The 7,319-nt window shown below is 38.3% G+C and overlaps 1 pseudogene; it reads right to left on the bottom strand.

Moving 5' to 3' along the window:
• Nucleotides 1-6,352: 6,352 nt before the first annotated feature.
• LOC117400055 (ADP-ribose glycohydrolase OARD1-like) lies at nucleotides 6,353-6,853 on the bottom strand (annotated as a pseudogene).
• Between the last annotated feature and the right edge of the window lie 466 nt (nucleotides 6,854-7,319).

The raw sequence follows: 7,319 nt of genomic DNA, 5'->3' as shown, positions 1-7,319 counted from the left end.
GGCAGAAAGAAAGCAGTTTGCATAATTACTACTTTCACAATGTTTGTAAAGCTAATGCTCAAGACACTGGTTACATAGATGTAGTTTCCTTCTGTGACATGTAATTACAATTGGTGAAGTCAAAGAATAACAGTGCGATGTCCCATAATTCAAGCATCATAGGCATAATTGTTAATATGCCTTCAAAACACGCCAGTCAGAACTATTCTACTGCTCTGTCGAAACTTCAGAACTGTATTTACTTTTGTGTACCTGTGTGTGTGTTTTAATTAATTCCTCAGTTTTTATCATAGTATAGCCTACTCATGACTTCATAAGATATAGAACTATGCATTTCTTTACTTTTAGCTTCACATTTTATGACATAAAAGTTAGCATGTTAGATTGTAATTAAAACATTATTGAACCTGGCAAACATACTAAATGTACAGTACATAAATAAATAAATATGACCTCTCAATATGGTATTGATTTAAAAAGAACAATGGGTTGTCACATACAGCACCCCCCTCCTTCACATTTCTTCAAACTGTTACTGTGAGTCCCTATGAGAACTTTCTTTGCATGGCTTTTAAATCTAGACACAACGTCTGTTGGATTGGATGTCACAAAACAATTCTAAACACGTTCTTCTCATTAGCAGCTTGTTATCCTGCAGTGACAGGCTGAGAGAGGGAGGTTTAGGGGACCAGAAGGATTTATAGTTTTCAGTTGGCAGTTTACAGGGGGTTTGTTGCTGCTTGGTGGTAAACATTGCATACTTTTTGGATACAAATGCAATTGTCATCGAAATTCTTTATTTCTTTCTTTTGTAAGTCATTATGTTATGTAATTTTGTTTCTTAATTTATCTTTGTACATTTTACAAGGTCCACCATAGCAACAAGAGCAATAAAACACTTTGTGCATTCCTGATAAACAAATGAAGTTTAAAAAACTCACCTGCCTGGGTGCAGGGCTTCCTACTTGTAGCAGAAAGCATGTCGGGGGGCTCTCCTGTCCAACATCATCAAAAAGACATAAAACACAGGGCTCTATTTGTTTTTTCTCCGGAAAAAGCAGAGAAAACCATTCAGTGGCTGAGTGAGACCGATAGGAGCCGAGACAAGCCGAAAAGGAAAAAAAAAAAAAAAAGGGGGGGGGGGGGGGGGTGGATCTGAGCAATACACATAGCCCCGACACCACATAGATAACACAGACATAAACAAACAAGATAGCTGCTTCTGCATCCAGCGCTCAAAAAATATCACAAACATTTGCAGAGCTTTTTCAGATGTTTCTCGGTATGCACGACTATGAAGAGGTATGTGAAAATACTGCGAACAAGGAGTGGGGTGGGGCTGGAGATGCAGTACTGAGTGTCCTATTGATATGCAGTACCTTTTAAACCTGTTTTACTGTGAAAAAATACTTTTAAACAGCACGTCTAAAATAAACTGCGCGTGTGAAAATAAATTGGGCCTGACGCGCCTGAGATGCGCTGAATAAATGGACCGCAAAGGGTTAAGGTTGGCTTCTGTGATCCTGCATTGACCATTAGGGCATACAGGATCCTTGGCCAGACCTCCTACTGGAGGGGCTCACACGGTATCGAGGCAGAGGGTGTCTGTGCATCGAAGGCGGCGAGGCGCCGAGGTTCTGAAGCACCGAGGGTGTCGAATCACTGATGCACTGAGGCTCCGAGACAGCAATACACCGAGGGCACTGATGCAAGGAGCAATTAAGCACCGATTTAAAATCATCTTATCAAACAATCTGAGAGTCAATTTAGCAGAAAACTTATCTCAACATTGTAAGTTTTAGACTTCATACTGGCATTAACTTTGGCTTTCAAGACACCAAGAATACCATCATATAAGAATGATTGAAATGTCCCTTATTTGAGAGTTTTCTTCCTTTTTAATTAGTTGTTCTTCCCTTTAAAAAAAGTGAGCCCCGAAAACATTGAACGCGCCATGTTGTTTGGAACCAGGTAGCAAGCTTCTCTAAGGAAGTGAGTGTCAGTGAAGACAACGCTTTGTATGATATTATAATTTAATAATCTGACCGGCACTTGCACTGACTGATAAGAAAGCAGAATATCTTAACTTAATTTCCACCAAAATAGTTAAATGTGTTAATGTGTGTGATTATTTAAAAACGTAGTTATGATTTAATTTCTGGTTACCTAATACATATTTCATAATACGCTCCATGTGTTGACAAGTGGGTTTTAAAATCTTGAATAAAAGTTGTTTTTTTGTTTTGTTTTGTTTTACAGTGGTTTGGTATAGTAAAGCTAGACTGTCTGAATCACACAGACAAAGAGACCCTCCCTCTGCTGCATAATTCAGGGACTAGGGCAAAAACACGTGAATGGGAGAATTTTCTTCAACCTAAAGGGTACAGTGTTTCATTCCTGCTTACCATCAACAGCTTGTTTTTCTGTACAGATCTGTTCCACCTCAGAGTTACACGGCTCTATATCAGAATTCCAATGCTCAGTTGTTTTTGTTTTTTTCTAGTATAAACTTCTTATTCCTAATACCAATACAATGCATTGTAATACAATGCATTCTTAGAGAAATGTTTTGCTCCTTTAAAAGTCCACCTGCATTAATCATAATGATTATAAATATGGGAAAAGCAAGATAAACTGCAACATTATTACTACAGACTGTTGCACAATTTCAATAGTTGAAACCAGACAAACCCTGTCTATACCATGTAGGCATTGCCCCATTACCCAAATACTGTGATAACACAGCCCAGTTATAGTTAGAGGGGAATGGTTTTGACTTAATCGATAACAAAAATAATGTGATATCTGTATAATGTGAAATAATGTATAATGTGATATGTTGTAACAATTGTAAGTCGCCCTGGATAAGGGCGTCTGCTAAGAAATAAATAATAATAATAATAATAATAATAATAATAATAATAATAATAATAATAATAATAATAACATCTATTGATAGCAATTATATAATACACAGGGACCTGTTTTCTGAGGTGACTATTCCTGAAGTTGCTATGAGTCAGTCATTTCTGTGGTTTTGAAACTGCTTGGTATCAAATTATTTATTGAATAGCAGTTGGCAGAGATAAGCTTACAACCTTAACAACCAACTGCCTGGGCTTTTCATAGAACCATTTTATAACCTCTATAAAACATTCATACACACAGCATAATGGTAACTAAGAAAACAATTTACCAAATTAAAAACATCATTTCAAACCATGTTTGAGTCAATAAAACGCATATGGACAAGGAACAGCTGGAAGGCTTTTTCTCCCCAAGCACTCTTTTGTTTACTTTTTTCTCTCAGAGCAAACTTAAAATGTGAGGCCGTGTAGGCCTAATGGTTACAGCAAAATACTAAAAGCTTGAAGATTTTGGGTTCAGGACCTACCGTCTTGTGCCATAATCTAAAATTGCATAGAAGCTACACAAGCCCTCTGAACTAACTGTACATGTGGCTGAAAATATTTGTAAATGTTTTAGCACGTCGAATAGAGTATGTTTAACAGTGAAACTCTTGTAAGAAGCTGAAATATTAAAAATACATCATGTAACAGGGTTGCTCATGTCACGTTAAAATAGGCACGTTTGATTAATTATTGTAGTATATTCACTTTTTATTTAATATTGTCTTTTGGATGTTATCACCTTGAATAAAGCACATTTATTTTGTCACATTACTTTCTGTAGATTTGCACTGATTACACTAACACGTTAATGCTCCCCTGTTTGCAGCTCCTATCAGTGTAAATTGATTGATTTGGAGAAGCTGAGCACCTGGAATAAATATTCTTGATTTCATCCATTCGAGAGATTGATTTGTCCATTTTGAAGTGAACCCTGGTTTGTTTGGAGTGGAGGCTGAACGTGCAGCCAGCAGGAGTAAAGGAATTGGAGTCTGATTCAGCGGGTGGTAGGAAAACAAAGATGAAAGAAAGAGCTGCTGAATTTAAGGGCGCATCTCCCTGCCTGTGCTTTTGGTCTCCATTCTGTCGTGTATGTGTTTTTAAACTAGTACTTTAAAAGGCACTGGGGTTTTATAGGAGTGCTGGAGATGGGCTGTATTGGTTTTATTGATGTTTTTTTGTGAGCCTCATCTCCGCGCAGGTATTGAGCCGCACTGCCCTTTAGTTTTAAATTGTAATTCTGTATTTAGTTAACGGGCAGTGCAAACCCCCTGCCGTGACTGTGTATTCTAGATCTGCCCTGTTTGTTAAGTATTGTGTACCACCTGTATTTAATAAAACAATGTTTATTGCCCAACATAATAGTGGTCTAGTTTATTTTCCTTCTGGTATTCTGCCTGTCTGATCCCACCCCGATCAGAAAGAATCAGTGCCCCTCCTGGGTGCTACAATCATATTTCTAAATTGTAGTTTTCTTTCAAATAATTAATTTTTTATTATTTTTTTTAAATGAAAGTCACCTTTGCCAAAGATGTTAAACCAGAATGAAAAAATGAATTGGTGGGAGTTCAACTTAAAATGTAGAAACACACAGAAACAACTAAAACCTATTGTGACAAAGTGCGTAAATTTCAACAGTTTTTGTCACTGTTGCTGATCTTTTTCACCGTCTTCTAGTGTAGGAATAATCAGACTTTGCAACAGTATATGAGGTTAAACAGGACCTGTATGTTTATTAACCGTTGCATATCTACGCAGAGGGCGCAATTTTTTCAACCTTTGTTGTGTTACAGTTCTGCTCTTGCACTAAGAGGTGTCTACAGGGTAGCAATGAATGACTGGAGGCTCTTTTTCCCGCTGCAATCTGATTTTACAAAAACACAATAAACAAAGTAATAACAATCAGAAGTATTATTGTTACAGCTGTCTGTTTACAGTGCAAGCCACAGGAGAGTGCTCTCCTGAGTGCTCTCCGTTTACACATTTAGAGAAAATGGCTGCCACCATGTACCTTTACTTTAAAATGACTATTTACAACAATCTTCTTGACTAATGCCAAACTTAACATCGATTACACAAATAAATATTCGAATACATCATTATATATGTGTTTAACTTCCCCTAGATTATTTATTAATAAGCATGAGAGCGGATAATATATATCTTGCCCTTACCATCTCCGTACAGTTATACAGACTGGCAGTTACTCTGTGTACCTCATGTAGCAAATCTATCCATTTCTAATGCAACTTATTTCACTCACTGAGTCGCAAACTTTGCTCAATGTACATATAAAAAACACCGGAATATGAAGACGAGGTGGGTGGGAAGCAATTTGAAAAATGTCAAAATGATTGGCGAGTGTACAGGATGTTACATACCACCTCTGGTGGACTGTGATGTGTAAATTAAATGGGATTGGTGGCACACAGTCGATAGGATTTATAGCATTTTGGTTAGATATGACGGCGTCAGAACAGACTGCACACATTATTTCCAGAAGTAGTGTCAAGAGAATTTCCTTTTGGCATATAGTCTCGTGAGATATTAAACCTGGCTGAATAAACCCATATAATAACAGGGAGCTACAGTCAATCATTCACACTACGGTACAGTTCACAAGTCAAGCAACAAATATAGCCTCTTTTTGTTTCACATTAACTTCTGTTACTATATGCAGCTTACCTCTCCAAAAACATATAATATGGAAATAATAGTGATATTCCTATATCACTGGCAACACTGTAGCACATATTTTATATTGTTGAAAATGAAAAGTACTAAAACTCTGGTTTTAATGTTTTTTGTTTATTTGTTTGTTTGCTTTAAGTCATTCCAACCGAATATTGAATGCAGTGAAAAGGCTGGGACAGCACGATTACGTTTTTTTTCTGAATAGTGAAAACAAACAGTAGAATAAGCATAGATTAGAGCTGTGCATTTACGTGAATGCTAGATGTAGATTGTTTTAAATAATGCTGGCTCAAAAAAAAGAAGTCTGTAATTTTGCCAAGACAAATGTGCCTTCATAATGTGTAACAGTTATTTAGTTAACATTTGTTTCACATACACAAGCTGTTTCAATTAATGGTGGCTTTGACGGCAATGTTTGGTATTGCATCAAATGGAGCTGTAATATTTATTAATTTATAAACACACCCGTAATAAATGTGTATCACAGTGCTGCCATCTAGTGGCTGTAGGCTCTCACCTACCTCACTAATACTGCTGTGTTCACATACGACACACTTTTACAATCGTTTTGGTTTTTATGGGGGTGCCTATTTACTATAATGCTACACTCTCCCACTCAAAAGAAATGTAATCTCGACATTCACTACTTATTTCAACAAACATTTTAAAACACATTCTAAACTTTCCAGTCCATTACTTGTAGTATTTTTAGTTGATCTACATTAGGTCCCCCCCCCCCCAACAAGTTGTTACAGTGAGTAGACTGTGATCTGAATGCCCGTGTTCTGAAACACTCCCTCAAGGATCTTGGACATCTTCTTCTACTCCATCTTATCCAGCCCACATCCAATTGAGGCATGAACACACTGACCGCTCCATTTGCAACACAATGCAGCATGGATTCTAAGCATCTGCGCAAACTGTCGTACCTCAGCTTTTGGTATGTCTTCTCCTTTGTGATCAGGTAATACACAAGTCTGTTTCCTCTCCCCAGGTTTCCTCTTCGCACTTAGAAGATCCTGTACTGCAGATAACTTCTCTTTGAAAAGTACAGCTATTTCTGCTCCCATGTGGCAATCCACACTGATGAAGTGAGCCAGAGCCTAGGTTCCTGAACCGCTGAAGAGGTCTCCTTGCACGTGGTGGATCCTGGATCCCTCTGGAGTGACTTCCCTCCTCGCTACAGTCGGTTGTCCCAAAGCTTCATAAGTCACCTTGGCGGTTGTCTTTGTCTCTTTGGCCTGATACATTACTGGGTGTGTCTGCTGGTTCCTCCTGTTCGTTCTCCTCCCCCGATCCACAGCATTAATCTCTGTATTGGCTCCAGCATTCTCAAGCAGTGAAACACTTCTTCCTGTGGGTTCAGTTCTGAGAAATCTGGTCTCTCCATTGTTCTCCAGATGTAGTTAGCTTCGAGCAGTTCTTCTGTCTCACTCTCTTATCCTGCTGTCTCTCGAGTGTATCTCAGGTCTATCTTCTTTTGTTTCTTTAACCATGCTGTGCTGTTCTGGTTGGGGATCCTCGATGGGCAGAAATCACACAGCAATAACAGATTACGGTGGAGGATCTTGACTCTACCCTTTCCGCCTTCTGGCCTCACCTCATACACCGGGCTGTCTCCAATCTTACTTCCGGTCCTCCCAATAAGAATGGATTTTGCTGGGACCTCCTCTCTCACCCACATTCCTTACCTGGACCCAGTTTCTCTGCTGCAAT

This window comes from Acipenser ruthenus, chromosome 4 (assembly GCF_902713425.1).
Source record: "Acipenser ruthenus chromosome 4, fAciRut3.2 maternal haplotype, whole genome shotgun sequence".
NCBI lineage: Eukaryota > Metazoa > Chordata > Actinopteri > Acipenseriformes > Acipenseridae > Acipenser > Acipenser ruthenus.
Note: the sequence above shows the minus strand (reverse complement) of the source record. Positions and strands in the feature narration are given on the sequence as shown.